This window comes from Peromyscus leucopus, chromosome 6 (assembly GCF_004664715.2).
Source record: "Peromyscus leucopus breed LL Stock chromosome 6, UCI_PerLeu_2.1, whole genome shotgun sequence".
NCBI classification, from domain to species: Eukaryota; Metazoa; Chordata; class Mammalia; order Rodentia; family Cricetidae; genus Peromyscus; species Peromyscus leucopus.
Genome location: NC_051068.1, coordinates 86894878 through 86920203, shown reverse-complemented (window position 1 = coordinate 86920203; position 25326 = coordinate 86894878).

Sequence of the window (25326 nt, the reverse complement as noted above, 5' to 3'; positions counted from 1 at the left end):
GCACCATTGGTTGATTTATTTGCTGCAACTTTGTATGAGATCTTCATTGAGAAAAATACAACCAATTTAGGGCCAGTTTCTGAATTGTAGAAATTACGAAATAACAATTGCTGATTATAGTAATTACTGAGTTTTGGAGTAATTTGTTATATACCATTAGGTATCTAAAACAAGGCTTCAACAAAATTTACTGAGAAAATTGTACAGCCTAATATTTTTTATTAACTTAGCACATGTTTTATTCTAGGTATATACTTATGAAAAAATTATTGCCTCAAAGGACTATATATATTAAGCCACATTAAAATCACTTTATTATCAGCTGGGCAGTGGTGGTGCATGCTTTTAATCCCAGCACTCGGAAGGCAGAGGCAGGTGGGTCTCTATGAGTTCAAGACCAGCTTGGGCTACCAAGTGAGTTACAGGACAGGCAGGATTGTTTCACAATCCTATTTTTTTTGTGTTTAAACCCTGCCCCAAAAAATTTACTTTATTGTCACATGTAATAATAATGCTACTTTTTAAATTAGATAAGTTAAATTTCCTATTTGTGATTTATTTTATTTATAAAATGTAAATCACAATTGAGTCACACATTGCTGTATACTTTAAGAAAATGAGAGAGCCTATGTAGCATAATGTAGTGTATTCTTTTTAAAAAAATGGGATATCTACACTAATACATATAAATACCACATCCAAAAAAAACTCATGCTAACAATTAATAATGATATATCAATTGATAGTAACTTCTGTTGGTTTTGTGGCTGTCATTGATTTATTTACTTCATGTTATGAGGTAAATGTAATTATCTTGTAGAAAAAGCTCAATGAATATAAAAGTTTGAAAAAGAAAATTAAAATAGTACTCCATGGTAACACGTGGAACCACATGTAATGATGTTAATTATTCTGCTTTTTCAATTTATTAAAATATCAAATGTTTTACATATTCATACTGGTATTTCTTATAATAGTGTTACATATTTTGATGGTAAAGATCAGATTGATTATAGGAATGATTGAATTGAACAAATTAAAGGATTATATCTCAGTTCTATTTCTGTAAAGAGACAGGATGACCAAAGTAACTTTAAAAAAACAAAACAAAAACATTTAATTTGGGAGCTTGCTTAGAGTTTCAGAAGGGATGTCCATTACCATCATGGTAGATAACATGACAGCACACAGACAGGCACGTCACTGGAGCAGTAGCTGAGAGCTTATATTTTATATGCAAGTTGGAGGCAGAGAGAGAGGCTGACATAGGCTTTTGAAACCTCATATCCCAGCCCCAATGACAGACTTGCTTCAACAGGCCACCCTCCTAATCCTTCCCTGAACAGTTTCACCAACCAAGAATCTAGCATTTAAATATGTGGGCTTATGAGGGCCATTCTCCTTCAAACCACCGTAGATTATGAACTATCTTCATAATTAATGCATCTACCTTTCTATCTATGTTTAAAATTTAAATTGAGAACATATGCACATGAAAGAAAATCTTAAATTTCTTTTCATTTTTAAAAATAAAGAAATATATATCTATATCTGTTTCTGAGTATGTACATCTTCATGTGGGTGCCTGTTGAGCCCAGAAAAGGGTGTCAAGTTTCCTGGAGCTTGTATTACAGGCAGTCATGATCTGAGCATAGGTATTGGCAACAAAATTCTGGTCCTCTATAAGAGCAGTATACAATTTTTAACTGCTGAGCAATCTTGCCATCCTTGAAAAAAAAACTTACATTCTTAAGCAAACAATTAAAATAATTTCTAATTTCAAATATGTGCAAATTAATGGTGAAAGAGTTTTGTCTTTGTATACAACTATCACAGACTGCTATTTTCCAAGTCCTGATGAAAGAATTGCCTGATTCTCATTACTTAATACCCACATAAGAATTCTTTATGAAAGCAAAAAGTACCAGATGTTTCATAAGGCTGATAACTCCTCAACAAGCAAACATTAACATAAAAAAATCATTGAAGTTATCAAAAATCATTTGCCTTGCTGTGAGTGATCTTGAATTATCTTTCATGCTACATTGATTATTGTTTTGGATAAACAATTACTCATGCTCTAATCTGCCTTGTAAAACATGTCTACAATAAGTATTTTTTTTTAAGTTATGGATTTCAATGCAAAGCTGAAGTCATTTTCAGTTACTTTTGGTTACTTGGCTGGGTCAGCTACAGGCTCAATCTTTAAATACTAAATCAAACTGCATATCTTCATGATCAGTTGCTTGAACAGCATTGTCTTAATTACTGCTCTCTGGCTGTGAAGAGACACCATGACCAAGGCAACACATCAAAAAAGTATTTGCTTAGAGTGTCTTGCTTAGAGTTACCAAGAGTTATAATCTATTACCATTCATGATAGTTTTGGAGCAGCAACTGAGAGCCTTACATCCTGATCCACAGTAACAGGCAGGGACAAAGACTCTAGGCTTGGTGTGAGCCTTTGAAACCTCAAATTTCAGTTCCAGTGATACAGCTCCTTCAACAAGACCACACCTCCTTATCCATTCCAAACAATTCATCAACTAAGCCTGCAAATGTGAGCCTATGGTAGGCATTTTCATTTAAGCAACCAGCAGCACTGAATACATCCTGCCCTTAAATGTGTTGTAACAAATGCTAAGGATACACACAGAGGATGGAATTTCTAGATTTTTTAAAATGTCATTTGTGTCCAATGTTTCATTATTGATCCTCATTTTATATTTTTGTAGAAGAAGTTTGAGACTTTCTTGCTACTAAATGGGTATATTTTGTCAATTCCTGAATTTTAACTGGCCTGATAATTTCTTCTTGCAATAGAATACAACAGAAGTCATGATTTGCATTTGTGAACATAAGCCATAGGGAAGCATCTTGAAATTTAGCTTCCTTTTAGAATTTGATTTCTGATATGAGTGAAACCAGGATAACTAAAATAATTAGATTGCACCCAAGAGACAATTGGATTCATGAGTCATCTCTGCCAAAGGCCTTACATGTAAGAATCCAGCCAATATCAGCAAAGCTTCCCAGAGGAAAGGAAGGTCCTTGCAAAAAATGTCTTTCTGTTATAACATGAGTCCCCAACACCTCTTTGTTTATCTAAACCAAACACACAAGATATGGCTTATATGCTAAGTTAATATCTACTGTTTAGGAAGCTAAAATATTGTTCATATTTTATTTGAATGATTTAATATAAAATTAATGATATAGTTTAAATAAAATTTTCATGTTAAACAAACTAGTCTCCTTTTTTTGTAGTTGTTATGTATTTTTAGAAGAATATTTCCATGTTCTCAAAATAGTGTCATGTGACCAAAAAGATTATATAATAAATTTTTATTATGTTATTAGATAATCCTTTATGTTTAAGGAAACATAGTTCACCTGTTGCATAAGTAGTCAAGTTTTACTTTAAGACCTTCTCTACAAAAGTAAATGTATTTGCCAAAAATTCAAGATGCTTTCTGAAAAGATAGCTGAGGTGGTCACTCAAAGTTTTATTGCAGGCAGGGAAAGAAAGAACTCTAGCAAGAGGTGATAACGAAAACTCAGTTCAGCCTTACTTAGGCTACCAAGCTGGATCAAACTTTGGGAGTTTGATGGCAGGCAGTTTATTACCAGCACATTTAACATAGCATAATTTGGAAGAAAAAAAAAAAGAATTCTGGTATAATACACTTCTGGTGCACAACGAAGTGTATTATATAATTATATCAAAACTAAACTCAGGGTACATGGTATTTCTTTCAAGAAGATGGGCCTTGGAGATAGGTTACCTGTATTAGTTTAAGGGTTTATGGAAGGATCTGGCATCTGGCATGGTTTTGGTAAAACAGATAGTATAGAGGGAATTGGGGTTATTACACACCTCTGGTCCTCGTTGTAGCAGCTTGGGGGAGTCCCTGGCTATGCAGTTAGTGTAAAGGTCTTTGGGACTGCTAACCACTTCCTGTACTGGTTGTGGAAGTTTGTCATGGCTTGGGCGGAAGGATTGCAGATCACCAGGCCATTAATCACTCAAATTCCCAGGTTTCTGTATGTAAGAAGAGGTACCTTATACTTTGAGGAGACATCCCTGTGTGATTAACATTCCTGGTTTCCCTGGAGATCTGTGGGAACAAGGATCTTCATGATTCCAACAGGTAGCAACCAAGTACAACTGTATAAAACATTTGGAAATAAAAGTGGGCCCACGTAGACAGTGACTAGATATTACAGTGCTTTCTAGCTTGGTGTAATTCAGTGCCTCTCACTACTGGAGGGGTGTTCTCCCCCACGACATATGAAAGTTTTAGGGTTATTTTTATCATTTTATATTACAGGCACAAGGCACTAGCATCCTATTCTGGACATAGGCAATGAATCTTGGTAAATACATTATAACACAAAATGATAAGATCAAATTGTGGAAAGGATCCTTATAAAAATCTGTATTGTGTTTTAAGAAAGAGAGAACGATAGCCAACAAAATGTGACACAGGTTGATTTCTACCTAAATAGCATCATTTTTAACAGTGCTGTTGATTCAAGGATGTAGCTAGAGTTTTCCTGCCTTGCCCACAGTCAGGACAAATCTCTCTCACCCGCCAGTCCCACAGCCACTCAGACCCAACCAAGTAAACACAGAGACTTATATTGCTTACAAACTGTATGGCCATGGCAGGCTTCTTGCTGACTGTTCTTACAGCTTAAATCAATCCATTCCCATAAATCTATACCTTGCCACGTGGCTCATGGCTTACCAGCATCTTCACATGCTGCTTGTCATGGTGGCCGCTGGCAGTGACTCCTTCTGCCTTCCTGTTCTTTCTTTTCTCCTCTCTGTTAGTCCCGCCTATACTTCCTGCCTAGCCACTGGCCAATCAGTGTTTTATTTATTGAACAATCAGAGAAATTTGACATACAGACCATCCCACAGTACAAGGGTTACTAGGAAAACAAGTCCTCAAGAAGCAAATCCAGTTTGTCAGGATGAAGATATGCCCTTTTGGATCAGATTTTGGATAAAGGTAATATGAAAAGATCATTTACTTTTAAAATATAGACAATTAAAATTTCCTGTTTTATTGCTTGTGAACTCAGAGAAAAATGATACAACAAAAAAAATTTAAAAATGTAATTGAAAGTATGCTACATAAGCAGGTATAATTTTCAACTATTGTGAGGTAATTGTGAAAGGGAAATAAAAGTATGTTTATATATATAAACACTAGAAGATTAGAAATTCCTTCAACCCTTCACTCTATTTTCTGTTTTAATAATAGTTTATTAAGATATAATTGAATCATTTTTTGTTGTTGGTGGTGTTTAGTTTTGTTCATTTTGTTTCTGTTTTGTTTTGCTTTTTTCTCAAGTGAATATTATATTTTCTACCATCTCAACAGTTGTAGCATGGAGATCTTGTATTTTCTAACTGGTTGTATATTGTTGTGGGAGGCCAGCTCCTACCTTTTAAAGGGTTACTATGAGGAGGACAGAGGAATAAGAAACTTTTAGATAGAAAAACAGTGGAGAGGAGACAGACAGAAATACAGGTAATTTTAGGAGGACCTGAATCAAAATCCACTGGCTCCTTCTGTCCCTTCAAAGGGGCTTTGTATAACAAAGACCTCCTCCTTGCTAGATCAAAGCATACCACACAGCACAGCCAAGTATAGACCCTTCCAAACACCTGGTAACTATGCCCATGGTCCAATCTTCCCCTATGTAGCCCGGCTGGATAAAGTGATTTCAGATCTCACTAGGAAATCTCGGTGGGTCTCTGTAGATGTAACCAACTGTCTTATTAAATAAGAAACACAAAACCAATGCAAAGAAGAAAGCCAAGAGATCAGAGCTAAGAGCCTTACCCATCTGCTGTAGCTAGCCTCTTCAGCAAAGAGACCTCTCCGAAAGGGGCCTACTTCCTATGTGTTTGTGTTTATATAGATTTTCTGTTCTGCCTTCTCATTGGTTGTAAACCCAACCACATGACTGCCTCGTCACTGCCTGTCTGTACAGACCTCCAGGTCTTCTATGGTTGGTATTGAGATAAAAGGCATGTGTCTCCAATAATGGCTGTATCCTTCAACACAAAGAGATCTACCTAGCTCTGCCTACCAAGTGCTGGGATTAAAAGTATGCACCACCACCACCCAGCTTTTGCTATGGCTCTAATAGCTCTGACCCCCCCAGCAACTTTATTATTAACATACAAATCACATTTTAGTACAAATAAAATATCACTATAGGTCTCTACAGTTTGTGCACTATCCTTTTTCAAACCACATTGTGTAAAGTCAAAGTTGTGTGTACATACCTGGTATCATGTATTTAAAAAATGTTAAGATGTCATTTATTACCCAAGATATTTTAAAAATATAAATGCAAGTTTCTGATTCATTCAATATTTTCATGTAGAAGAATGATGATTAAATTGTTAATGTTTAGTTGTCCCTTCAGTAGTTGATAATATATTGTGTTCAAAGGAACAGCAGGCTAACTTTAATCATTTCAAGGACAATAAAGAAATTCTGTGCCTGTCATCCCATGGTAAGGTTTCCCATGTTCCTGTCTTTGCAGTCAATAGCTATGAGACTGCCTCCCTGACTGTTTTAAGAGTACAGCCAGTGCCCTGGCTTCCTGGGACCCACTTCCAAGTCTTGCCTTTGCCTTTAATACTTATCACTCTCTGAGAAGTTTACTTAGATACTTTACCTAACCACTCCTCAAAAGCAGGCATTTATGCAGTTTAAAAAATCTGGAACTGCCCTGTGCATTCTCAGTCATACCATTTAAAGGTCCAAGCTCTTACCCTTAAAGTTTTTTCTTTTATATTTGTAATTCCTTCTAAATCATTCTCTTCTGAATGAAACATATGCTGCTCACACATTTACTTCAATATGCTCCCACATAAAACACACACTTTCCTAACCAAACACATTTCTCCATCATCCTACTCTATTTTCCTTGTTGGCATCACAACTTTTCTTAGTCACCACCTCTGCTTCCCTAGCCAATAAAATTCTGAACAATTTTGTGCTGTGGAATAATCCTTTTGTACACTGTAAAGATTTGTCACTCTGAATAGTTTAATAAAATGCTGATTGGCCAGAAGCCAGGCAGGAAGTTAGGCAGGACAATCAAAACTGAGGACTTAAATAAAGAAAGGCAAAGTTGAGAGAGACACGAGGGAGCCACCAAGAAGCAAGATGCCAGAGGACCAGTAAAACCACAGGCCTTGTGACAATACATATATTAATAGAAATGGGTTTGTTTAAATGTAAGTGCTAGTTACTAATAAGCCCAAGCAATTGGCTGAGCATTCTGTAATTAATATATAAGTCTCTGAATATTTATTTGGGACCAGGCAGTCAGGACAAAAAAAAATGCTGTTTACATGTAGTGCTCTAATGTGGCACACATACATCCACATAAAACCTGGGAAGCTTAAAATAAGGTTTCTAGATACACAAAAACAGAGCCAAGAGCAGCTTCATAGTTCATGTCTTTCATGTGGGCCATGGTACAGAGAAGTATCCCCTGGATGCAGGGAACATGTTTGAGCTGCAGCAGGGCAGATTCCTGCAGTCTCACCCCAGCTGCAGTATAAGCATGCACCGTGTGGTAGGTTAGATCAAAAGGGTTAGAGATACACAGTAAGGACAGATTCAGACAAAAAGGCATCTGAACAGGTCAGAGTGTATTCAAAAAAATGTGCTTAGGATTGGGAGCGACAAGAGAAAGGGAAGAAAAAGTCACAGATTAAAAAATAATTTAAAAATAGTAGTAAGGTCCTTAAAAAGGGAATAGAGTAATAAAAATATGAAAAGCCACGTAAAGATGGAAAATACACAGAGTCTGGATTCTATATTTTATTGTATTTTCTTTAGATTTTTTGATTGTTAATGGGCAAATGATAACTGGTGAGAGACATTTGATTATGAAAGCTACTAAATTAAATCTATCTATATATTTTAATAATATCTTGACTCCAAAATTTAAGTCAAAAGGTATGTTGCTTGGACAGAGAGGTTGTGTTTTTATTTCTGCAGGGAATGAGAGGCTGTGGATTCATTCCAGGTTAAGGAAAATCGGGTTTGATCAAGGAAAATACCCTGAAATCCTGACTGTAGACATGAGAAAATAAATCTAAAGTATGATATGACACTTGATGTATATTTTACCTGCTCAAACATAAAACAAAAAATATCTTTGGCTTGTTTGCATATAATACACAGTTTATATTTGCATTTTTACATATATATGTTACTTTTAAACGTGTGTGTGTGTGTGTGTGTGTGTGTGTGTGTGTGTTACTTTTAAAAGTTTACATATTTTTAGAAGAAGGGAACCAGACACCAATAAAAATGGCCCAAATGATCCAACATCCAAAACAGCTTCAAGGCCGCTGACTGAGATGATCCAGCCTCACAAAACACTTCAGCTAAGACTTAACAATTATCCTGGTTTTCTCAGGATCTCTCAAAGATTACCAGTGCCCACTAATTAGCTGGAAGTAGTCTAGAAGACTAAGTCTACATTCCTAAAATATTGGTTATAAATGTTTATTTTCATTTAAGAGAGGGGCTGTTTACAAATTGTTATTGGTCATAGTCAATCTCTTTCTAAAATAAGATAGGGCAATATTATATTGAAATGGTGGGGAAAAGGGTAGATTATAATCATGGGGGAAAAGATAGATTATTGAATGTACTTTAATCCAAAAAACAATCTCCAAATATTTTACATTGGCATAGATTTTATAGTTAATTTTGGTATAATACATATATACTTCTACTCTTTTCTTTTTTAGGTATTGTGTTTATGCAGCTCAATTAAAAATGCAATGTATAGCCAGTCAGTGGTGGCTCATGCCTTTAATCCCAGCACTCGGGAGGCAGAGCCAGGCAGATCTCTGTGAGTTCAAGGCCAGCCTGGACTACCAAGTGAGTTCCAGGAAAGGTGCAAAGCTACACAGAGAAACCCTGTCTCGAAAAACAAAAAAAAAAAAAAAAAAAAAAAAAAAAAAAATGCAATGTATTATTAGGTAATACAGATTAATAGTCATCTATAATAGTCAAACTTATATTAGGTATGTTGTCAAGGTCATACATAGATATGTTTTGATAGATGGTCTTCAAAGACCTGCAGAATATGGCATTTAATATGTTTAATACCCTAAGGATTTTTATGATAGCAAGACACATCTGTTCCTGGCAGCACCAATCTACTTAAATAAAAAAAAAAGATTATGGATATCTAAGAAACTCCATATGGAGTTTGTTTTATTTATGGCAAAAGCTAGCCATGTGGGCAAAGAAACTTCCTTTGCCTCATTTGCTGACAGTTACTGTCCAAACTGGAACAGCAGGATACAAAAGGAGACTGCTGAACTTTGTCAAGACAACTTAGGACAGTCCTTCAGAATTCCCTGCATCACTGGAAAATATGTCAGATAACCTAGGCTTATAGGACAAAGATGGATGCCCTAACATTACAGAATAACTTTAAGTGACTGTCCAGAAAGCAAGATGTCCCTGTCATTAGGTAATACTATGTCTTTCTGGGGTCTTTGATGGATCTGAAGACTAGACAGTTATAGTTTTCCTTAGTTGTGATAAAAGATAAATTAGATACAAAACTTTGGACTCACAAAGATAAGACAGATGATAGAGCATTTTCTTTAATTTTGCCAAATACAAATAGACTGGATATTGTAACTGTAATTCTTACTTGATAACTGTTTTTGTTATATATAATTTTACTATGTTAAAGTTAAAACCTTCCTTTGTAATTGGGCAAAAAAAGGAAATGCTGTGGAATAATCTTCTTGAATACTGTAAAGGTTTGTCACTCTTGAACTGGTTTAATAAAATGTTGATTGGTCAATAGCCAGGCAGGAAATTAGGCAAGACAATCAAACTGAGGACTTAGATGAAGAAGGATGGAGTTGAGAGAGACATGAATGAGCCACCCAAGAAGCAAGATGCCAGAGGGCTGATAAAGCTATAGGCCACATCGAAATACACAGATGAATAGAAATGTGTTGATTTACATGTAAAAGGTAGTTAATAATAATCCTGAGCATTTGGCCAAGCATTGTGTAATTAATATATAAACCTCTGTGTATTTATTTGGGACTGGATTATAGGAACAAAAAGCACCATTTACACTTTTGCCTATATTTATTGCCCATGTTTACTTTCATGGCTTTCTCTGCTATTGTCTGTATTAATATATTTTTTTAAAATATTCAGGCTAGCATTAAAGCTTTCTCAATCTGTCTTGATATTTCAAACCCTGGTTGTTTACTGTATTCTCTATGCAGCAAAAGTACTCAGATCATCTCAGAAACAGAAATGAAGTCAAAATTTTAATGCTTTTTTTTTTACCATACTTAAAAAGAGCACACTGCTTGTTATTCATTTTTTTGAATTAAAAGTCATATATTTCTATCACCTAGTTATGGCAGTTATAATGAACATAACTTAACAATAGTTTTGTGCAACTCAAAAGTCATTTTATGTGACTTAAAAAAACACAATGTCTGAGCTACCCACCAGTCAGCTCTGATCAGTAGCCCCTGGGCAGGCCAGGCCACCTAGCAGCTTATGTACAGGACAGGCCTTGCTCCATTAATGAATTATCCACCAGACAGCCCTGATAGGCTGGTGAAACAGCCTACTTTTTAAACTCTGATACCACAAAGTTGTCCAATAAAAAGATGAAAAATTTGAACTTTGGTAATAGTCTCTAGTAGCACACAGCCATGGTCCCATGACATTGCTTCTCTAGCCTTTGTGCTGCTTCTATCCGTTGGCAAGATGATTTGAGGCTCAGTGTGTGGCCCTGGTTTCATTGTCCATTGAACTTCTCGTACTGTTGCCTGGATGACACAGGCCTGCCTGTCAGCATACTGGCTGGCCTATGCACTCTAGAACCTCCTGGATTCGATGAGTGCCATCCTGCAAGCCTGCCATAACTGAAGGACTTCACAGCAGACATGCATCAAGCATGCAAGCTTCTCAAGTATCCTCACCAGTGAAGATTCTCCAGTAGAACCCTACAAAAACATTTCTGCCCCACCAACTGTTCATTCCACATGGAATCAATGAGATGTTTGTTTAACTTTTATCTTAGCATATTATTATAAGGCTTTCTTTTGTGAGTAAACCAAGGATATTGGAAAGGCAAATCTTGTGTAGACTTCCTAATTGCTAAGGGTCTTACAGCCATTAGGCCTGTGTTTCCTATACTAGTGACTGTTGTTTTATAGGTTCACTGCCTCATTTATAAATTTTCAGGCAAGTCAAACCCTCTCCTATTGCAAAGTACACAGGTCTTCTTTCCCCTTGCAAAGCAGATAACTTGTGTCTCAGTCCTTCCATCCAGTCAGTGCTCTTTTCAAAACCCAGCACATAAAATTTCTGTCCCTGTGGACCTGCAATGTAACATTTTTCTACTGTCTACACTGTCATTTTATTTCTCTTTATGCTTCTTTAATTTTCTTCAAACCATATATTATCAATTGTTTTGAAGCCTTTATTCATTTACTTTAATACTGGATTATAGAGTCTCTGTAAATAACAGCCCCCTCTCTCTCCCTTTCTTTGTTTCTCGCGTTCTCTCTCTTTTCATCATGGGCACTCAATAATTAATTATCAGGTGAACAAAGGATAGAAAAAGATTCTTCTGCTAAATCTCTTTGAATGAATGGAAGAACACAAATGCAAAGCCCCTAGACACTTAAACACACTGATTTGTGTTCCCAGAGATCTTCTTGCTTATCTATGAGCTCACCACATTTATCTCTCTGTCTTTGCAAAGACTTGTGCTTTGGGTTTGGTTTCCTTGTGTTATTTAGCTTTGGGCTTCTTTTTTCCCCACACATTGTAGATTCCATTCATACTCTCTGGGTAATCCTTCTTAATCTATTTTTTAGAATCCTCTTCAAATACATGAAGAGATAATATAATTCTTGTAGGCTTGGTCTTCTTGTCAATTGCTTAGTATACAACAACCACCCTGAAAACAAAATCCCTAGACTAGAGCTCTGCCCTCACTCTAGACCTTGTTTTCCAAGTACTGAATAAACCAACCTGACCTTCTCAGGCTGTATCAAATTAAGTACAAATGTAATAATAATAATAATAATAATAATTAATAATAATAATAATAATAAAACCTACCCCCAAACAACCTCTGATTCTTCCATGCTCAATGAACTTAATAACAGAACACAAAGGACAAAATTAGAAGCCAAGGTTTTGTAGTTTCTATGTTATCTCTAAACATGTACCAAATCTACCTTCTTTCATTCTTTCCAATATAGTGCTTTATCTTCTGAATATCTTACTGAACAATCAATCCTCAAGTAGCCCTGCCTTAGCCTTTCTTCCTCTGCAAACTGATTTGCTTATATTTTCCACCTATAATAAAGGGAAATATTTTACATGACCTACAGTGGCTTACATGATCAGAATTCCAATCTAATGTCAGTCTACCTCCCAAGTAACTATCAACTATAGAATATTTCAAATATCTTGAATTTTTATATGTAAATTAATCTCATGAAAAAATTAAAACTTTGTTGATCTTTTATTCATGGATTGATATACTTTGTGTTTAAATTTAAAAGACCTGGTTATTTTAATATCTCCAATACTTAGGTCTTCTGAGGGTTTTAATTCAAATCTCTGCCTCCATAGATTTTTTTTTTATCATTATCCACACTGTTTTATCTCCCTATTGCATAGTCACATAAGCAAAATCTACTGTCAGGTCTACAGTTCTATTCTGTCAGGTACTCTTTCTTCCCTGTTTTTGTTCAGTTGTGGGCAAATGTCAACAGTCATCAGCTTCCAGAGGTAGTCACTTCTTTAAGGTTTTCTGACCTCTAAAGTCTTATGCAAGTCCCTTCTTAGATACTTTAAGTCCTTTACATTAATGCAAGTTCATAGTTACATAGACTTTTAAGTAATTTAATTTCAGTTTCAATGATTTCGCTGCATAACCCATGAAAACATGTAGTCAGTATAGAGGATGTTCCATATTGACTGTACAAATTAATGGCTCTTACAGGGAAAAGATAATAGATTTGATACCATTTCCCCAGTTGTAGATTCTTTTTGAACTTTTAAGGTTAACTACTAAGTTAATTAAACCTTTCTTTGTCCTCTGTCAATATATTAATGCGGGTAATGCTCTGCCTCTTTAAACACTACTGAATTCTCTCAGGCATAATTTATTCCTGCTCTGCAAGCTGAAATGCAGATTCTATGACCTTCTCTTTCCCCTAGTGAATTGGACAGTTATTTAGTCACTTATGGTTATTTAAGTGCCAGATTATATCATTCTCTATAGTTGTCCCATAGGATATTGAAAGAGATACCTTGGGGTCACACAGCTAACAGAATGATGTCAAAATTCACAAAATTTTTGGAAATGTAAATGGACAGAACATTGCAAGAATCTCTTTTCCAGTATTTCAATCACAAAATCTTTTCCTAATATAAATGAAAATAATTTCCAAATCCAGGTGGCTGACACAATGGAAATAAACTCTTATGTAAGTAAAATAAAGCAAGCTCTTTGAAAACATCAAGAAAGTGTGCATTTAACTCTAATATCCATCTCTTATTGAATCATTATATAATCATCAAATAAATTAGTTATAGGATATGAAAGTGATTTATAGCAATGGAATAGTACTATACAATCTAACAAAAATATGTTCATAAATTCTGGCTCTTTAGATATTCATGTGGTTTGAGTTATTTTAACAGTAAAAATAAATGAAGTATATTATATGTGCAGAAAACTCAAACATGCTTGTTTATATTTTTACTAAAGGATATAATAACCTATCAACATAACGTGGCAATACATAAAATATACTAAGGGCTCTCATATATTTATCATTTACATCAGAGTCATTGCTAAGAGAGGGAATGGGCTTGAGAAATTATTTGTAAAAATAGACTCAGCCTGTAATAACTTTGAGGCAAAATGACCAGATCTCCAAGGGGTCTTTCTGATCACGTGTCAAGCCCCTATCCTGTTCCAGATGGGGAAGGAGTTTTTGTGAGTTCACAGAGGTCACTGAGTCTCTGATCAGAGGTCTCTGCTACTGCAGAGAGGGCAGAGTGGGCATGGGATGCAGCTTATAAATTTTTCCATTACCTTACAACTGTGGTGATAATTCAGTACAACAAAGGCTAGAAATCAGATCTGAAAATGACAGGAAGCCACATAAAGGAAATCATTGTCTACTCAGACTGACTTTCCTTGTGAGATTCTGACATTGAGCTGATGAGATAGGATTCTTGGGGGCCTTTAGAGAAGAGAAAGGCATTTTGTGGAAGCAAAGGACATAAATGATTAGGAGTTAGGTTATGACTACAGCAGATCGTCTCTTAGGTGGTCCCTAAATTACGATTCTTCCCCACAATCATACCTTACTTGATCAGTCTGTTTTTCTGGGGCCTGGGGGCAACCCCTGACTTTCTCCTAAGCAATAGAAGATAGTTTAGGCAATTAAATAGCATGCTGTGATTTAATAAGAAAGACTGAATTTCCTATGGTATGAATATCCGAGTCTGGATGTGACAATATTGCACAACATCACACTTATGTAAGTAAAGGTGATGTCAACCCAGTGGTACCTGAGCTTCGGCATCGTACACTGCCTGCAACACCTACTCATGTGCTGTTAGTGTTCTCCGGACTTCATGATCTCTTGTTGTTATAAGCCCCATCTGCAGAAGTACAAGCTTAGAGCCCACAAAATTGCTTCTGCAATTTTCTTAACATTCTTTTTATTTATTCTTTGTGTCTTTCACATTATGTGTCTCAATCCCGTTCATTTCTCCATCTCTTCGTACCTTCCATCTGCGCTTGCTACCCTCTCCCATAGAATAAAATTTAAGAGAAAAAATATGAAAAAAAAAAACAATCTTCCCATGGAAGCTGTAGCGTGACAGTGAGTCACATGGTAGCCCCTTTGTCCCTATATCTTACTCGCAAGTGGTTCAAAGCCTCTGGTTTCTGCTACACTGTTGATGCTGGACCCTCACTGGAATGCCTCTTGGATATCCTATTGTTGTCCTGCGTTGTGGAGATCCTGCAGCTTTGAATCTGCAGGACTGGCCCCTTCTCGTGCTCCTGACAATCCTAGATGAAGTGAATGTTCGGGTGGACCAACTTATAACCCTAGTTCTGAGCCAGAGTAGTGGCAGGGCTGGCCAGTCTGCCAGCTCTCCCCTATCCTCACAAGAAGGGTGAGCTCTCCAACATTGCACTGGCTAGTTAACCCCTTATAGCAATGAGCAAGGGGCTGGACCAGTTCTCCTCGTTTCACAACTTCAGGGTCCATTCTCCAAACACCTGGACCATCAGGGCAGGCTCTACTGTGTTGTCCAGGCAAGGTGCAGCGACCAATCTCCCTAGTGCTGCAGCTGGTGAAGAAAAGGGACAGCTCTCCAGTTCTTAGGACCTCAGGGTCATCTCTCCTGCCCACCACAGGTGGAGGTGGTGGGGTATCTCTCCCACAACCATACCAACAAACGGCAGGTGAGGGGCAGGGCCAGATCTCCATGCTCACATTCTTGGAGCTGGTTCACCTGTACCACTCTTTTTCTTAAAAGAAAGTTTTTAATTAATTTTACATACGAAAGATCCCTCTCTTCCCCCCTCCTGCCCCTATAGCCTACCCTCCAATCCCCTCCCTATTCCCTCCTACAAGAAGGTAAGGCCTCCCATGGAGAGGTACATTTAGTAGAGGCAAGTCCAAGCCCCTTCCCCTGCCTCAAGGCTGTACAATGTGTCCCATCATACACCTGGTACCACTCTTAATGGGGTCAGCTCTGCTGTGCTTCCCAGGTGAGGTACAAGGCCCAATTTCCTGAGTTGCTGCAGTGGTAAGGGGTAGGGTCAGTTTCCTTGCCCACCGCAGGTGGAAGGGGCAAGGGAGGGGAGAGCATCTTTCCCTCACCCTCAGCACTACATGGCAGACAAGGGGGTGTAGCCGATTATCCCATTCTCACTCCTTCAGGGCCAGCTCATCAGTGTCCCTGTAAACAGGGTCAGCTCTGCTGTGCTTCCCAGATGAGATGCAGGTCAGAGTCCACTTTCCGGAGTATTGCTGGTAAAGTGGAGGATCAACTCCCTCGCCAGCTGGAGGTGATAGGGGCGAGGGGAGAAGGCATCTTCCCTTGCACCCACTGCCACACCGCAGAGGAGGGAAGCGGGACCAACTTTGCCTCTCTCCCACAGTCAGGGCTGGCTCACTCACACCCCTGTCTACTGGTCAACTCAACCGTGCTGCCCAGGCGAGCAGCAGGGCCTGTTCTGAGTGTTGCTGCTGGTGAGAGGTTGGGTCGGGTCTCCCACCTGCTTCAGGGGGGCAAGGTGTGAGGGGAGGAGGACATCTTTCCCTCACCCATGTTGCATACGAGACAGGTACAACCTGCTCTCCCGTGCTCATGTCTTCAGGGTCAGCTCGCCCATCCATGTCCCTGAGAACAGGGTCAGCTCTGTTGTGCTGCCCAGGTGAGGTGTAGAACCCTCTCTCTTGAGTGCTTCAGCTGGTGAGGAACAGAACCAGTTTTTCCCTAGTGTTGCAGCCAGTGAGGGGCAGAGCCAATTCTGTACAGCCCTGTTCCCTCAGTGTCAGGGGCCAAGGATATCAACAGAGATGGTGGCTGCATCAGAGCCACGAACCTAGACATGGGCCCCAGCAGCAGCCCAGGCCCAGACATCACCATGGTCCTGAGTGGTGGTCAAGCCACCCACCTCAGCCTGCTCCTTATTTCTTTTGCGTCTTCTGATATGCCTCTGTCCACAGGACATGGATCATTCTGTCTGTCTCTGTCTCTCTCTCCTACACCACATACCACACATTCCTCACCATAGTAGTGCCCATCTGCCAGGTTCTGCCAGGTGCGGTATTTTCTCCCCAGAGCCAGGGGTGGAAAGCCATAGGCCTGCAGGTCGGTCTCCTTTTCCTACTCAGTCTGTCATGGAGCTGGGTAGGACCCTGCTTCCTCATCATAAAGAAATCATAACAGTACCTAACCGCCCAGTGCCAGGGTGGGCTCCTGGTTGATGAGGAAGTATTGCTAGAGTCCTCTAATTGACTGTGGCTAGAAAGCCTGGGCTTCCTTTGGTTGAATTCTATCCTCTTCTGCTGCAATTTTTGAAAGGTGGGATATTTATATATTTAATTATAGAATGTTTGTGTGCACATGTGTGCATGTGGTTGCCTATGCCCGTGGGTGAATGTACAGATGCTGTTATTCCTTTGAGACAGAGTTTCACTCTAAACATAAAGATCCCTGTTTCTTTTCTTTTCTTTTCTTTTTTTCCAGCCTGGCTGCCATCCTGCAAGCCTCAGTGATCTTGTTTCTGTATCCCACTTCTGACCTTCACTATGCCGATGGAGACCTGGAGACCTGAACTAGGGTTCACAACTATCTCTCTAGCACTGTATTATTACTTATCCTTCCACTCGTTCATTCTTATTACATTACTGGGTGATACCATAAAGATGTTGGGTAGAGATATTATTACAGAGACGTGTAATCCACTGTGGCACAGGAGCTGCTCTGTTAGATGCTTACCAGAAAGAAATATAATATCAACAGTTTTTGTTAGTTAATAAGCCTCTTTTGTAAAAGACAACAAAAGATGTAGTTTATATCTTCCATGATTCAGAAAAGGATATAAAATCCAAGATACACAAAAGCTAGAATGAAGCTTCATGAATTATAGAAAGAATAATTTTCATTTTTGTAACAGAAAAATTTATCTGTATATATTTATTAGCTACATCAGTAAGTTGAAGGGACAAGACTGAGTAACTAACATATTTATTCACCTCAGACAAGCCAAAGAATTTACTGGGAAGAAACTTTCAATACTTAGGCTTTTATACATCTTTTGTAAAAGCTTCCCACATAAATAAGCAATCACAATAAAACTAATTATATGGTAACAATAAATCTCATGATTTTTCTAAAAGTATTAAAATACTACTCTAAGACCAAGTGAACATTTAAGACCCCTTCTCTTCTAAGTCGATTTCCTATGTAACAGTATGCTTTCCTTGAGACACCATTTTTAACTGTAGTAAAATTTTCACTACACTTTTCTCTAATAAGTGATTTTTGAATGAATCCTAACCTTTCTCCGATACAGGAAAACACTATAAAAGATACTCAGCCAGATAAGTCAATGGCTAAAATATAACTAAGAAGAAATTGGGAGTTGGGCAGTGGTGGCGCACATCTTTGATCCCAGCACTCAGGAGGCTGAGGCAGGTGGATCTCTGTGAGTTCAAGACCAGCCTGGTCTAGAGAGTGAGATCCAGGACAAGCACCAAAACTACATGGAGAAACCCTGTCTCGAAAAAACCAAACCAAACCAAAAACAAAAAGGAAGTAAAGTTTCAATATCAACAGATTCTTGAAGGGAGATTTAAATACTTATCTACCCACTTACACTCCCACAGCCTATTAATTTTAAAGACTGAGAAGTGAGTAAATATTATAAATACATGGTTTTAAACTCCTTGCATATTAACAATTTTATGTGTGAGCTGTGATAGTAATTGTGCTGGCTCATTTTTATGGCAACTCGACACAATCTAGGGACATATGAAAGGAGTGACCCCACTTTAGAAAATTCCTCCACAAGCCAAGGCTGTAGGGAAGCCAGTAGGACACTTTCTTAATCAGCTATTGATGTGGGAAAGTCCAGCCCGTTGTCAAAGGTGCCACCTTTGGGCTAGTGGTCCCAGGTGCTGTAAGTAAGTAAGCTGAGCCAGCCAGGAAGTCGCACTCTTTCATGAAGTTTACATCAGCTCCTGCTTCTAGGTCCCTGTCCGGTTTGAGTGCCTGCACTGACTGCCTTAGATGATAAACCATGAAACAGAAGTGTAAGCAAAATAAACCTTTTCTCACAGAGTTGCTTTTGATCACAGTATTTCATCATAGCAGGTGAAGCCGTAATTAAGACAGTAACATAAGGGAGTACTAAGTACCGATAGAGTAATACCAAGAGGAAACTCAGATAAAATAGGATCCTGATCCAGCTGGGATCTCCCGCTCCTCTAAGCTCTCTTTCCCTCGACCCTTGCCCTTCATTACCCACCCGCCATGTCCAGTTTGCTCATGTAGATCCCATCCAGTTGAATCCCCAGGATTTCTTGCCCTGGAGAAGATGGGAATGGGGGGTAGGCTGGGAGAAGGGGGGGAGAGAGGACAGGAGAAACCGTGGCTAATATGTAACATTAAATCAAATTATAAAAAAGAATTAAAATATTAAAAAAGACATATCAGTGTCTTCCAAGAAAAAAAAAAAAAAAGGATCCTGATTCTCTAGGACATGGGTCCATGCAAAGACAAGCTGATATGTGACCTGATTCAGAGAGAAGAGACATTCAACTGTCAAGCAAAGGTTCACTAGATATCAGTCAGGACTGCAGTAGTTACTCACTAATGTTAAGTGGGAGAAAATTGCCATGGAGATAATGATGAATCAGCTAGTAAAAAATTATGGTAGTAATAGTAAAAAAAATGTATTTCATCTCAAATGTGAAGATGAGGAGCCAAAAATCTCATTAGGTATCATTATTTCATTAGAGAGTGTCATTTTCTTGATATTTTATTCTGCCAATATTGAATTATCAATTATTTAGTAATTTCCATTTATTATACTTTATCACATAAAATTTGATATAGGGTTGTGTTTCCTCCCATGTTCATGAATATAAAGCACACAATTATTCTAATGACTAATGCTATCACAGAATTACCTATTAAAACAATAAATAAGCCATAATGATAAAACAAACCTATATTTTAAAATAATTATGCACATACCATAATGATACAACATCTTTTACTAATCCTTGGCTCTTCCTTTTCTTTCAAATAATAGATGTTCATATGATCATTTTATGCACTTGCCCTCTTTTTGTCTTACTCATTGGAGGTTATAAGAAACACATTCAGTCATTTTATATTGTCAATGAGGTCACTAACCCTCTCCACGTATGGCCGATTTGGCATTATAGGAAACATTACATAGGTCAAAAGGTAAACCACAAACCAGCGAAGCACAGGGGAAAGCTATGGTCCTCAGCCAAATGCTACATAGCACATTTGTAGATGATCCAAACAAAGACTTGCAGCTTCTGCCAAGAACAAAATTGAGACGAAAAAAAAAAGTTAAAAAAATAAATTGCAAGAGTCATAGAGAAACATTATTTTAAAGATAATGGCAAATCTGTGAGATTTCATGGAGACTGTCATCAGATTAAATAATTAAAATCAATTTCTCAGGAAAGAAACCTAAGATATATATATATATATATAATTACTGTCTAACTATCACCTACTCATCTATTTTTACTATTTCTGTAATTATAACAGAAGTAGGGTATTTACTTAGCCCAAATTGGGATGAATATTAATTGATACACTGCAGTCAAAGGAAGTATATTTGGAAGAATCATTTTGTTGTTAGGAACTTGCTGATTTCTCCATTGGATAAGCATTAAGTACATGCTGGTTGAATTTGTGACACAAGATATCTCAGAGAAGCTAAGGTATTAGCATTAGGTAGAAAATACTAATAATCTGAATCTTAGGTCAGTGGTATTGCTTTACTCTTATTTTCTAATGAAGACCAGAAAAGGTTAACTTTGTGGGTCCTAGGCTAGAGTATCTAAAATATCAACATCTTTTTTCTTTTTTTTTGACAGGGTTTCTCTGTGTAGCTTTGCGCCTTTCCTGGAACTCACTCTGTAGCCCAAGCAGGCCACGAACTCACAGGGATCCACCTGCCTCTGCCTCCCAAGTGCTGGGATTAAAGGCATGCACCACCACTGCCTGGCAAATATCAACATCTTACATTAAATAGTATTAATTACCAAAAAAAAAAAATAAAGTTGTCTTTTTCCTCATCTGTAACTATTATATTTATTTGTAAACCTTCTCTTCATTTAGTAATTTCCACAGATTCTGCATTATCAAAGACTATCCCCACACTGAGCTAAGGATGCAGACTGACAATCAACATCCTGCACCCACACTATTAAAGATTGACTATTGGCACGATAAATGCAAATAATTTTCCACGTATCAAAAACATTATTGAAGGCACCCATCTTTCTAGGAGAGATACACCAGAATTTCTAAAGTAAATTGTTGTGGTTTTGCAATATTAAAAATGGTTGTCCTACCATAGAGTAATTTTAAGATTTTAACTGAATATTATTGATAGTTTATGACTCTTGTGCTGTGCGATGGTCTGTATGTCAAATGTGTTGCTCTGATTGGTCAGTAAATCAAACACTGATTGACCAGTAGCCAGGCAGGAAGTATAGGCGGGACTAACAGAGAGGAGAATTGAGAGAACAGGAAGGAGGATGGAGACACTGACAGCCGCCACCATGACAAGCAGCATGTGAAGATGCTGGTAAGCCATGAGCCACGTGGCAAGGTATAGATTTATAGAAATGGATTAATTTAATATGTAAGAACTAGGTAGCTAGAAGCCTGAGTCATTAGGCCAAATAGTTTAAATAATATAAGCATGTGTATGTTTATTTTAAAAGTGGGTTGTTCGACTGACAGAGCTTGATGGACCTAGAGAGAAAACTCACCAGCTACACTCTTGAAAACATACAGCTTACTATATGATACACAAATGACTAATTATTAAAACATTAGTTACATCATGTTAATGACACTCACAAGGACAAGCAAAAACGAAGCTTTGCAAGGCATTGAAGAGACAGTGTGTTGGTACCCTTTTCACTTCTGAAATTTTCATATAGTACAGAAGCCACCAGAGATTATAAGTGTGTGTGTGTGTGTGTGTGTGTGTGTGTGTAATAATTTGAATAATTATTGGAGAATGGGAATATTTGTTTTATGGTTTGGATATTTGATTCCCTTGCACTGCATTTTTTCCCTAGGAATTTATCAGTTTGTAAAACAAAACCTTCAGTTTGTAGATACCATGATGGCAGTAGTATCATCTACACTTGTTTGTCTTTCCTCACAAATCTAACTAGACAAAAGTTTCTGTATTCTTTCAGAGGTTTGCAGGATCAGAAAAAAAAAAAAAAAACTACACTTAAGGATTCTAGAAGAGTTCCTATTTTAGAGACGGAGCTAAATTATGTACAAGCTTGACACAAAAGGAAACACTTTGTGACTACCACATATATCTGTTTAGGGCACTGAAATAGTCTAAATAGAAACACAAATTGAAAAAATGACAAATCCGTGCCAGAAAACCAGGAAGGCTGCCTCCTTCTGCAGCTCTTCTCTTCCCTCTCTGTTTCCCCAGATCCAAGCTTCAAGTCTCTGGAGCAGAATACCCATGGCACTTTTCCCTGTCCTTGTCTCATCTCCTGTGGATACCACAGATCTTCCTACCCTTGCTTGTTGCTTTGCTGTAGGCCCAAACCCCAGCAGATACTGCTCTCATAAGACCACATTTCCATTCCCTCTTGTTAAAGCTAGGGATCATATGTTAAGAAAAATAACAAGAAGAGAATATTATCAATTCAAAAGTCTCCAAAAGTCTTCATTTTATCCCAATATTTATTTTAAGTTTAATATATTTCTGCTCATTATTTTTTGCAAATGTTGTATGATTTTAGGTTTGTAGGTATGGTATGCCATCATCCAAAATGAGACTAGTTATGTCATGGGCAATTGTAAGGTACTTAGAATTAAGTATTTTAAAATGAATGAGTATCCAGACCCTAAAGGATTAAATAAAAAAAAAGTCTAAACAATGTCATAACCATAAAATAACAACATATCTTCCATTACAATTCTCTGTTTCACAAACAATGCTACTCCAAACCTTAATTATCTTTCTTTACATCAGCAGATATATGTTGGGATATTCTTTTTGTATACTGTGAAGATGTGTTTCTGTTTTAACTCACCTGCCTAAAGCACCTTCTGATTGGTTTAATAAAAACTGAACAGTCAATAGCTAGGTAGGAAGAGGATAGGGGGGACTTCCAGGCAGAGATTGGAACTCTGGGAAAGAATCTGAGGTGGGATAATTCAGCAACCAGACATGGAGGAAGTTGGACATATGATACTGGGGAGAGGTAAGAAGTCATATGGCAGAACATGGATTAATATAAATGGGTTAACTTAAGTTTGAAAAGCTACTTGAGAATAAGCCTAAGCTAAGGCCAAGCTTTCATAATTTAAAAAAAAAAAAGTCTCTGTGTCATTATTTGGGAGTCAGTGTTTCAAAGAAAGTGTGACTAGATATATCAGATAATAGAGTAAAGAAAACAAATTCCAAACATAGTTGTGTAATGTTTGACTCAATTTTCTTTCATGTTACCAATTGAGTCAAGTTGAAGAAAGTTATTAGTGTGTATGAATGTCATTCTTGATGCAGTACCATTAAGAAAGTGATTTTCTGAAGTAGAAGTTAATATTCTCTCCTTTAAAGAATGATTATCAACATTTTCCCAATATGATTGAATACAGAAGCTAGCCATCATAATTTTCAGCAGAAACACATACACAGATGGTAGTTTTAATGGTACTTAATTTTCATTTTTATTCAGATTTCTGAGTTCATTAGAGAGCAATGTAGAAATGAGGGTGTATTTAGCATAGCTCTTCCCATTTGGATAACTAGAAATCTCCTTCCTAGCTTATCTGAATAAGCCTTTCTTGAGCTTTTAAAGTAGTGATCAGCTGTGCTGTCAATGAATGGCAAAAGTAAGATGGTCTCCCAGCAGATGGAGAAACATTTCAAGGAAATGTCAAATTTACTCATAATATTCAAGATATCACATTAAGTAAATGGCCATAGAGAATTTTATTCTGCTGCCTTGAAGGAGTTCTATTTTTTCCTTAAGCATTCTATGTTCCCCTTGGTGTATCTCATATATAGTTTAACACTTAACAGGAATTCTACAACTCATTTATGGCATTTTCTCTCTCCTCCCTTCTGTCACCTATTATTGAGATTATCACTAGTATAGTATTCAGATTAATGTATGATTCTCACTTGTGTCATATAACAAATGAGTTAGACTCACAGTTTGAGGGTCATGATGTTCTACAGTTGATGATGTGATTTATATTTCCTCCCTAAAGTGTGATATCTCTATTTGCAGAGGGAACACTATTAAGACTTTATAGACGTGGGAAGTTCCTGTCAAGAAGACTTAAAATACAATCAGCATTCACACAATGTTTTATCTGGTAAGATTTTGGTTTGGTATTTTTTCATTGAATCATCTAAATTATGATAATAATGAATTGTTTCATGTCAATAAGCTCTGGGGATAAACCTGTCTCCCCATTCAGCACTAGGGTAAAGGGCTTACATTATCATAATTACTTTTTTTATGAGTGCTTGTTTTCTGAGCTAAGTTTCTCAAATCTGCTTAACAGGTCTTTTTCCAAATGAATCATCTTTTTCATCACTTTTATTTTGCTTTTCATAAGTTTTTTTATGTTTTAACTTTTGTTAACTTTATTTTGTCAAAAATTTAAGTCACTGGCAAAAACTCAATAATTAAAATATGATGTTTTATAGGTGGCATTAATTAACAATACACAAAAGGCCAGATATTTAAGTAAAAGCAGAAACTCGCTGTCAACTTTTCACCCCTGTTTTGCAGGACACATTCTTTTCCAGCCATAGACTTCAGTCCATTTCTGGAATTCTTTGCTTTTTTTTCTTTGTGACACTGAACAATCCATTTAATTTCTTCACACTTCAGTCACCCTATTGTAAAATGAAGATTAATAATGGTATTTTTCTTGAACTCCATATGGTGGCTGAAGGAAATAAATAGGATAATGATCTTGAAATCCTTGTCATAACACGCAGGATGTACAGAGTACTTGATAAATGATCACTATTAGAATTATTATCTCAAGCATAACATTTGTCATAGTTCTTTAATTTTAACACTGGTTCAAATAAAATACATTTCATGAACCAGGCACATAACTTGCCATTGGCAGAATCTTTCCTAAAGTCACAAAATTCAGATTCAGTTATCAATTAAATATTTATGAATATTAATTTCAAACAGACTGTAATGTCCCTGCAATTTTTCAAATAATGATCATTAGTTACAACTAACATTGAAAAACACATATTTTAATAATGATCTACGAAAATAAGAGGTCATCATTGTTGTGTTCTACTTGAACTTTACATGTTAGAGACTGTTGAGGGCTCAATCATAAATAAAGCATCTATAGCACCTTGACAAAGGCTCAGAAAATCCCATGGAGCAAGAGAGAAGATGGTAAAAAGAAGATA